Source organism: Jaculus jaculus, chromosome 19 (assembly GCF_020740685.1).
Source record: "Jaculus jaculus isolate mJacJac1 chromosome 19, mJacJac1.mat.Y.cur, whole genome shotgun sequence".
Classification (NCBI taxonomy): domain Eukaryota; kingdom Metazoa; phylum Chordata; class Mammalia; order Rodentia; family Dipodidae; genus Jaculus; species Jaculus jaculus.
In genome coordinates, this window is record NC_059120.1 from 37449918 (window position 1) to 37459985 (window position 10068).

Sequence of the window (10068 nt, forward strand, 5' to 3'; positions counted from 1 at the left end):
TCTCATTAATGCTTAATGCATCCTTTAAACCAATGGGGCCATCCGTGCTCTCCTTTTCCATTTTATCTTTGTCACCAGTAGCTGCATATCACATGGAAGCCCCTTTCATCCCACAAGTGCTTTACAGTGGAATGGGCTGATATACCCTCCCCAGCAGAGCCAGCTGCCCTGTGCAGGCAGACAGTGGAAGTGTCGTGAGAGCAGCCTGAAGGCAGATGATGCTAGTTTAGGCCAGGAATAGAGATACCAGGATCAAACAGCCAATACCAGGAAATGACTTTGGCTCGCCAAAGCCAAGATATGCCTAGCCAGAAAATTGTCACTGGAATCTTGCTTGTGTGATAAAGTGCCATTGAGTTTAAAGACCAGCAAGTGTTTCAGAACTCTTCCTGTTTGTACCTGCAACCTCCCCACCTTCAGGTGTAGGTAGCCGTTGTTTCTTGAGCACCTTCCAGCCAACCACAGCTGCGCTCAGCTGGAGAGACTGAGGGGCACGGCGCTCTGGCCACAGTCACTTGGCTGTAGGCTTTCAGACACTGCTCGCAGGCTGGGTGCCGCACCAAGCTTCTATTCTAGCCAGTGTTCACCCGAGCCGTGCAGTGTGCAACCTGGGCAGCAGGCACAGGGACCCGGCTAAGTGGCAGGTGGTTGTAGGCATCTGTGGATTTTTAGCTTAGAAAAAGCTTTGGTTCTTTAGAAATTTATGTGGGCTATATGCTCAAGCTCCAACTCCACACAGAGGCAAATAATTATGACAAATGTGCTTATAATGAGTAGGTGCCTTTTTGTGAGCAGGGAGCATGATTATTAGTTATTGGTGGTAATTAAGTGGTTTCTTAGCAATCGTGTAAAATTAACATTTCTGTTGATTTACTGCCGTTTATATCCGTGCCATGGAATTAGAATGTTTTTTCTCCTGAATGTTGCATAGATTCTTTGAATTTAATATGTAAGTATTAAGGACTGAGTTTGTACTTTGCTGAGCCTGGATTTAAAACATGCATAGTATGTTATGAGATGTGTGTGTTAGGGTGGGATATTGGCTGGAAGCTCACTTCATATGAAATGTCCTGTTGGGAACACGTAGGGATGATGCTGGGCCCCTGTGGCCCTCTCGCTTCTGCACGTCCAGTCTGTCTCTCCTGTCCCGTGCTGGTGTTCATGTGCCATCCGTTTGCTCTCTGCCAGCTGAGGCGACTCTGGTGCGGGTGAGATACACTGGCTAGCCCTCCACATGACTTACGAGGATGCCAGCAGTTGCCCTGGCTGTATGTGAGGGTTCCCTGAGAACATGGCCTATTCCCTTAGGTGTTCCTCATTTGGAAAATCAAGCGTTTTGCTCATCTCTCTCTCTCTCCTCGTCCCTTGAGCTGAAAATCCAAGATGGCTCACACTGTCAGTCAAGGTTGGGACTGATGTCACCTGTCACTTCTCCAGAAAATGGCTGTTTTGCCAACCCTAGCAGGGGAACTCTAGCCTCTGGGCTTTATTCTTCTCCCTTTTGGTTGGTTGGTTTTTAAAAAATTCAGTTGCTTTGGGGAATGCAATTCACTAGCTGTTGCCAGCCACTTAACTCACTGTGAGGATAAATATGCATGCTTTTTGTAATTAACTGGTGCTTTGAAAACCTTTTCTAAGGATGAAAAATTTCAACCAAAGTTATGCTCATCCAGACAAGCTGACCCTTGAGTTAATTTTAGCACAACTCATTCTTCAGTGCCTCATTACTGAAAAAACTATAGAAATCACCGTAAGGCTTCCACTAGCACTGTTTTGCTAATAGATAGATTCTCATTGGTTTCTAACAGTGGGTGGCTTCCTTGTAAGGTTCAACCAACGAGGTGCTTGTGGTGACTTAGGCAGTGACTCCCGACGCTCTGAGACACTGAGGTGCATGCCCTTCAGCAGGGACTGTGGCTCAAGTTAAAGACTAAACCCAGAAATAAGCAATATGAACTGCACTCTGCTTTTAAAATGAGAATGTCCTGAGTATTTTTCCTCTTAAAATTCTAAAGAAAACAAGAGTGAAGGGTGTAGAACTAAGAACCAAGAAAGCACTGAGTGTTTCTTGGATCTGCCAACTCTCCATGGAGCCATCAGGCTGAGTGGAGAGCGTGCATCCAGCATGGGCTGCAGCGCTCCATGTCCTTCACGTGAGCGCTCTGTGAGATGCGTATCAGTTTTGAGGCAGGTGCTACAGGTAAACTGAGTTTGCACGTGGAAACATAAGACACACTTCAGTGCAGTGAGGGTTCAGCACCCAGCAGTAAAAAGCCTGCTTAACCCAGCATTTCCCAAACTGTTTTGATCTCAGGAACTTTCCCCTTTTGGGACACCTCTGAACCTCTCACTACTATGCTATGGAAAGCATTTTGGGAATCTGCATTAGGTAATTCTTTAAACAGACAAGCAGTAACAAACCGTAGCGCTGAGGTAGAATTTACATACGCTCTGCACCATCAAGTGGTGCGTTGAGTGAATGCTACCTCCGCACCCAGAGAGAATAAGCACAGAGAACTGCAGGATAGGTGGCCGGAGCCCCTGTCCTGCAGTGGGAAGACCAGCCCTCCGTGACCGTGCAGAATTATACAAGGACTAACAGGGTAAATGATTAAAGTTTAACTCAGATCTAGATGAAAACATTGTACATTTTGAATGCTGATTTCTTTTTCTTAAGATCTAGTGTTTAGAAATGATAGGAGTTACATTGAGGTTTATAAGACTTCGGGATGAAAATCTGGTTTTTTAAAAACACTTTCTAGGATCTTGAAAGTTGCCATTTGGCATTTTAGTTTAGTAAAACTGATGATTGCTTTAAAGAGACTCTTGGCCTTTTATCCAAATAGCTAAAGGGTTAAATGTCTTGATGGAAGGTGTTAAAGTGTTTTTCTGTTGTACAAAGTAATGTTAGATTGTTGTAAAAAGCATTACAATTATAAAATTGCAATATGTGATTTTGTGTTGATTCACTTTTATGCCTGATAATAATGTATTGTGAGAAGCACAGAAATATAGTTTGGTTTTAATAAACCAAAAAATGTACCTTTAAAAAAAGGGGATCCAGGTTCAATTCTGTAGGTCCCTCATAAGCTAGATGTACGTGGTGGCACATGCGTCTGGAATTCATTTGCAGTGGCTAGAGGCCCTGGTGTGCCCATTCTCTCTCTCTTTCTCTCCCTCTCTCTGACACTAGTAAGTAAAAAAATAAAATAAAATAAAATACATGTTTATTTTTTTTAAAAAAAAAAGGAGGCATGGGGTGGGATAGGGACTTGGTTGGGTGCTGGCAGCATAGACTGGACTCAGTCCACACCCCTCACCTGCCCTGAGCACACAGGTCCCAAACATACTGGCACCCTGAAAGTACAGGCCCCAAACACGTAGCACCCATCATCCTCCTGGAGCTCACAGGCCACACAGACATAGGCCCCAAGCACACTGAGCACCTCACCTACCTGGAGTTCACAGGCCCCAAACATGCCCCGCCCCACAGCTGCCTGGAGCACACAAGCCCCTGCTTTACTTCTTTTTCCACCAGCTTAAAAGCTTTTATTGTGAAATATTTATGCGTGGGTAAACTTAAATTACAAAGGCAGACTCTTGTAACCACAACCAAGATCAGGAAGTGCAGCGTGCAAGTAAAGAAATGCTACCAGGCTGGGGATCTAGGTCAGTGGTGTTTGCCTAGCATTGAAAATGTTGTGTTCTGTCTCTCCAGTACCAAAGGGTGGGGCAGTACACCCGCTCTATGACTCAGCAACTCCACTTCCAGAAAAGCAAGCAAAAACACACCAGGATCTTCTAGAAACATGTCTAGAGTAGCCAAAAACGTAACAAAGATGCTCACTTCTGTCAGTACCTACAAACACTGCTTCCTCTGATTTCCGTAATCCATAGGGTGGGGTAACAGGATATAGAGTCTACTGTGCTAACCTGCCAAACTTACCAGACTAGCCAGTGACAGGGTGATAGTAGTCACATGACTCAAGAAAGCTTCACTGAAACCTTTTTTATTTAAATAAAACCTTCTGACCTATAGTTCCATTTTGGTAATTTAGCCCAAATATATAACCATATGCACAGCCAAAACTTCCTACTCAGAAACATCAATTATAGCAAGCTCTTTCACTTTTTGCATGGTCTTTTCTATTTCTCTGAACAAGATGCCAGGAACCTGAAAACACCTAGACAGAGAGCACTGATAATACCTCTGGGAACTCTTGATGTGGAAAGTAACATTTTCAACATTCATAGTAGAGTGGTAGCACAAGCCTTTAACCACAGCACGCAGGAGGAATAAGAGGATCGCCATAAGTTCTAGGCCAGCCTGAGACTACATAGTCAATTCCAGGTCAGCCTGGGGTAGAGTGAGACCCTACTTTGAAAACAACAAAAATTGCATATAGGGCTGGAGAGATGGCTGAGCGGTTAAGCGCTTGCCTGTGAAGCCTAAGGACCCCAGTTCAAGGCTCGGTTCCCCAGGTCCCACGTTAGCCAGATGCACAAGGGGGCGCACGCGTCTGGAGTTCATTTGCAGAGGCTGGAAGCCCTGGCGCGCCCATTCTCTCTCTCTCCCTGTATCTGTCTTTCTCTCTGTGTCCGTCACTTTCAAATAAATAAATAAAAAATAAAAAAATTACATATATATGTTTAGATATGGGGGGAGCTCTTGCTAAGTAAATTTGGGTAAGAATTCTTGCTGATAAAAATGTCCAAACTAGGGCTTCTGCGTGAGAATAAAAATACTTAGTAGCAGAGGCCAGTAAGTTAAAAAGGAGACATAAAGGGAAGAGAAAGGAAGGGAGGAGGGTACTTAATAGGTTGATATTGTATATATGTAAATACAATGATTGTGATGGGGAGGTAATATTATGGAGAATGGAATTTCAAAGGGGAAAGTGTGAGGGGGGATAGGGAGGGAATTACCATGGGATTTTTTTTACAATCATGGAAATTGCTAATAAAAATTTTAAAAAATTAATTAATTAATTAATTAAAAAAGAAAAAAAATAGCTAGCAGCAAGCTCTGTGTTTTTTCCATCTTTTAAAACATATTAAAAGTTTTTTATGGCCAAGCATACGGTTTGTATTAATGAGTATTCCAAATATATTTGAAAAGAATGTGTATTTTTCAGTTCAAGGTGAGGAATCAATAAATAGCACTTATGTTCAAAAAAAATGCCCAAACTAAAGATTCACTAAGCCAGAAATATTTTCAAAAGCTAGATTGATTTATTGTTATCAGCCCCAGCCTTGGGAATTCCTGATTTAAACAAACGTTTTACACTACGTAGCAAAAGGACAAGTTTTTGCATTAGGAAGTCTCATCCAAAAGTTAGGGGAAGCCAGGCATGGTGGAGCACCTCTTTAATCCCAGCACTCTGGAGATAGAGGTAGGATTATTGCTGTGAGTTCAAGGCCACCCTAAGACTACAGATTAAATTCCAGGTCAGCCTGAGCTAGAGTGAGACCCTACCCTGAAAAAAAAAGAAGTTAGGGGGTATTCCCAGGCCTATATTCTACTTTTCAAGCACCTGCAGCAAGTATATGGTCAGTATGTTTACAAGCTCCAGTATCCACAGAAATACTAGCAGATGAGGCTACAAAACTCACTCTGGGACCTTGTTGGAAGTCCTACCTCCTCGTGAAGTTCATAGTACAGCTACTTACAATTGAGGGACAATAAATGAGCCAGTGTTTACACTTACTGTAAACATGGGTTTCTAGTTCTACATGCTCACACTGCTACATGGAGAGAAAGCCTTAGCAGGGAATATTTCTCTGCTTAAATATGGCCCTGACATGAGTCCTCCATCTGTCCCTGAGAAGTTATTAGTCATTAATGGTTGCTGGGAGAATGGGAGACATTTTTGTTCAGTGCTATAGCCACTGGTGAGTTGCATGTCATCTGGTAAATAATCCCCCAACCATACTCATGCAGCAACCCTAATGAAACTTGGTGGGATACATGCACATGCTCAAAAGACATCAAAGTAGAAAGGGGAAAGAAAGGATTCAGTATAAGAGAATGGGAAAGGAAAATAAGAGAAGGTAATGAGAAGAGATTATAATCAAAATTTATTACATACATAGGTAAAAATTGTCAATAAAAAAGTTAATCTTGAGACACTATTGCTGAAGACTCCACATGCTTAGGCTACAAGGTCACTGAGAAATCAAGCTGAAGCTGAGCTGAAAATGTCCTCCATGTAGACCAGCTGACAGAAAGCTGGAAAAAGCTTCACTGCATACAGCCCTATGGGAAAGAGAAATCATCCGTGGAGATAAACAACAGTGGACACTGCAAGCCTTAAATTTGGCCAGCTAAGCCAAATGAGCCAATGAGTATAATAATGGCATGTCTGTTATGGGAGAAACCAACTGCTCACTAATTGGACTGGAGGCCCACTCCATGAGTGGGCATACATGTCTGGTATTGAAAACTTATAACAGGGAAGGTCATGAGCCCTAGAGAGGTAATGCCAGCTGGTATCTGGCTAAATGCATATATTATGCTCATCAAACTGCCCAGTAAGCACTTCTCTTAATGTTCATATTCATATATTAATGCTACTCTCACTTTTGGTTAAAGAAGCTTCTCTTTCAGATGGTGGTGACCTTGAGATGACTCAACATGCATCATAGTGCTGAGAAAAAGTACCAGAGGCATGTTAAACACTGAAACATCTCTATCATACCCTCCAAGGCTCAGGGTCTATTGCAGAAGAGGTGGCAGAGAGAATATAAGAGCCAAAGGAAGGGTAGGACTGCTTATCGTTCAGACACAAAATGGTCTGGATACCCATAACCTCAAAATGCCTGGTACTATCTACACAAGACCTTCATAATAGAAAGAAAAGATGATGACATCAAAATAAAAGAGAGATAAGACCTGAAACTCTGAAACTGCTAGAGGAAAGAGTAGGGCAAACGCTTCAACATATTGGTCTTGGCAAAGACTTTCTGAATATAACCCCAATTGCTCAGGCAATAAAACCACAGATTAACCACTGGGACCTCATGAAATTACAAAGATTTTGCACTGCAAAGGACACTGTGAATAAAGCAAAGAGGCAATCTACAGAATGGGAAAAATCTTTGCCAGCTATATATCTGATAAAGGATTAATATCTAGGATATACAAAGAACTCAAAAAAATAAATAATAAGAAATCAAAAAAGCCAATTAAAAAATGGGCTATGCATATGCACAAGGTGGCACATGCGTATGGAGTTCGTTTTCAGTGGCTAGAGGCCCTGCCATACCCGTTCTCTCTCTCTCTCTCTCTCTCTCTCTCGTGCCCATTCTCTTTCTCTCTCTCTCTCTCTCTCTCTCTCTCTCTCTCTCTCTCTCTCTCTCTCTCTCTCTCTCTCGTGCCCATTCTCTTTCTCTCTCTCTCTCTTTCTCTCTCCCTCTTTCTGTCAAATAAATAAATAAAAATAAAATATTAAGAAAAAGAAAAAAATGTGCTATGGAGCTAAATAGAGAGTTCTCAAAAGAAGAAATGTAGATGGCGTATAAGCATCTAAACAAATGTTCTACGTCACTAGTCATCAGGGAAATGCAGATTAAAACTATGTTGAGATTCCATTTCACTCCTGTCAGATTGGCTACCATCATGAAAACAAATGATCATAAATGCTGGTGGGGATGTGGAAAAAGAGGAACCCTTCTACACTGTTGGTGGGAATGCAATCTGGTCCAGTCATTGTGGAAGTCAGTGTGGAGGTTCCTAAGACAGCTAAAAATTGATCTACCATATGACCCAGGTATAGCACTCCTAGGCATATATCCTAATGAATCAACTCATTACCTTAGAAATACGTGCTCAGCCATGTTTATTGCCACTCAATTCACAATAGCTGGGAAATGGAACCAGCCTAAATGTCCCTCAACTGATGAGTGGATAATGAAGATAAGGCACATTTATACAATGGAGTTCTACTCAGTGATAAAGAAAAATGAAGTTATGAAATTTGTAGGAAAATGGATGGATCTGGAAAGGATTATACTAAGTGAGGTAACCCAGGTCCAGAAAGCCAAGTGCCACATGCTCTCTCTCATATGTGGATCTTAGGTACAGATGATTGGGCTTCTGCGTGAGAAGGAAAATACTTAGTAGCAGAGGCCAGTAAGCTAAAAAAGAGATATAAAGGGAAGAGAAAGGAAGGGAGGGGGATACTTAATAGGATGTAAGTAGAAGAATAAATTAACGGGGGTGAAAAGGCCCAAAGTGAGGGCAGGGGAAGAGATTGAGTAAAGGAAAGGTGGAGGGGTTGGCTAATCAAAATCTAAGGAGATATAAATAAATCATACGGAATCCTCCATTTTTGGACAATGGAATACTCAGGAGCCATAGATTGTTGCTAGAAAATTTTCAGTACCAGGGATGGGACACCTTCCAGTGAGTTGTTTGCCAGGGAGTTCCCTGATACCCCCAAAACATTATAGGCCATATCCGAGACCCTTGGTTTCCCACCAGGAATAGATGGTAAGACCCTATTGCTGAAGACTCCACATACTTGGGCTGCAAGGCCACTGAGAAATCCTGCTGGAACTGAGCTGATAACCTCCTCCATGTAGACCAGCTGACAGAAAGCTGGAAGAAGCCATTCTACATGCAGTTCAATGGGAAAAAGAGATATCACCAGTGAAGATACTCCACAGTGAACACTACAAGCTTTATATTTAGCCAGCCAGGCCAAATGAGCCAAGGGTGCAATAGTGGCATGTCTGTCGTGGTGGAAACCAACTGCCCTCTAATTGGACTGGAGGCCCACTCCATGGGAGGGAATACATCCCTGATACTGAAAACTTAAAACAGGGGTAGTCATGAGCCTAGGGGTGTAATGTCTGCTGATGTCTGGATAAATGTATATACTATGCCTATCAAATTGTCCAGTAAGCACTTCTCTTAATATTCATACCCTTATATTAATGCTACTCTCACATTAGGTAGAGAATCTTCTCTTTTCAGATGGCAGTGACCTTGGATGACTCAGAAGGTATCATAGTACTGGAAAGAAGTGACTGGAGTACTGAGTAATATCTCGATCACACCTTCCAAGGCTCAGGTTCTAATGCAGAAGAGGTGGTGGAAAGAATGTAAGAGCCAAAGGAAGGATAGGACTCCTTACAATGTGCTCCCTCCAGACATAAAATGGCCTGGATATCCATGAACTCATAGTGCCTGACACTACCTACACAAGACCATCATAAGCAGAGGAAAAGATCATGACATCAAAATAAAAGAGAGACTGAGATGGGGAGGGGATATGATGGAGAAAGAAATTTCAAAGGGGAAAGTGGGGGGGTATTTTTTATAATGGGATATTTTTTATAATCATGGAAGATGTTAATAAAAATTGAGAAAAATAAATAAATAGAGATTGATTGAAAGGGGAGGGGGATATGATAAAGAGTGGATTTGTGAAGGGGAAAGTGGAGGACAGGAGGGAATTATGGTTCATTGTCTATAATTATGGAAGTTGACAATAAAAAGACATTTTAAAATAAAAACATGGAATCCAGGTGTGGTGGTACACACCTTTAATCCCAACACTTGGGAGGCAGAGGTAGGAGGATCAGCATGAGTTCGAAGCCACCCTAAAACTATATAATGAATTCCAGGTCAGCTTGAGCTAGAGTGAGACCCTACCTCAGAAAACCAAAAACTAAAAATAAAATAAAACATGGGCTGAAGAGATGGCTTAGTGGTTAAGGCATTTGCCTGCCAACGCCAAAGGATCCCAGGTTCGATTCTCCAGGAACCACATAAGCTGGATGAACAAAAGGGTGCATACATCTGAAGTCTGTTTGCAGCGGCTGGAAGCCCTGATGTGCCCATGTTCTCTCTCCCTCTCCCTCTCCCTCTCTCTGTGCCTCTCTCTCTCTCTGTCTCTTTCTCCCTCTTTCTCTCTCTCTCAAACATATAAATAAAATACATTTTAAAAATAAAAACATAAAATGTTAATCTTGGGCTGAAGAGCTGGCTCAGTGGTTAAAGGCACTTGCTTATAAAGCCTGAAGGTCTGGGTTTGATTCCCCAGTGCCCCCATAAAGCCAGTT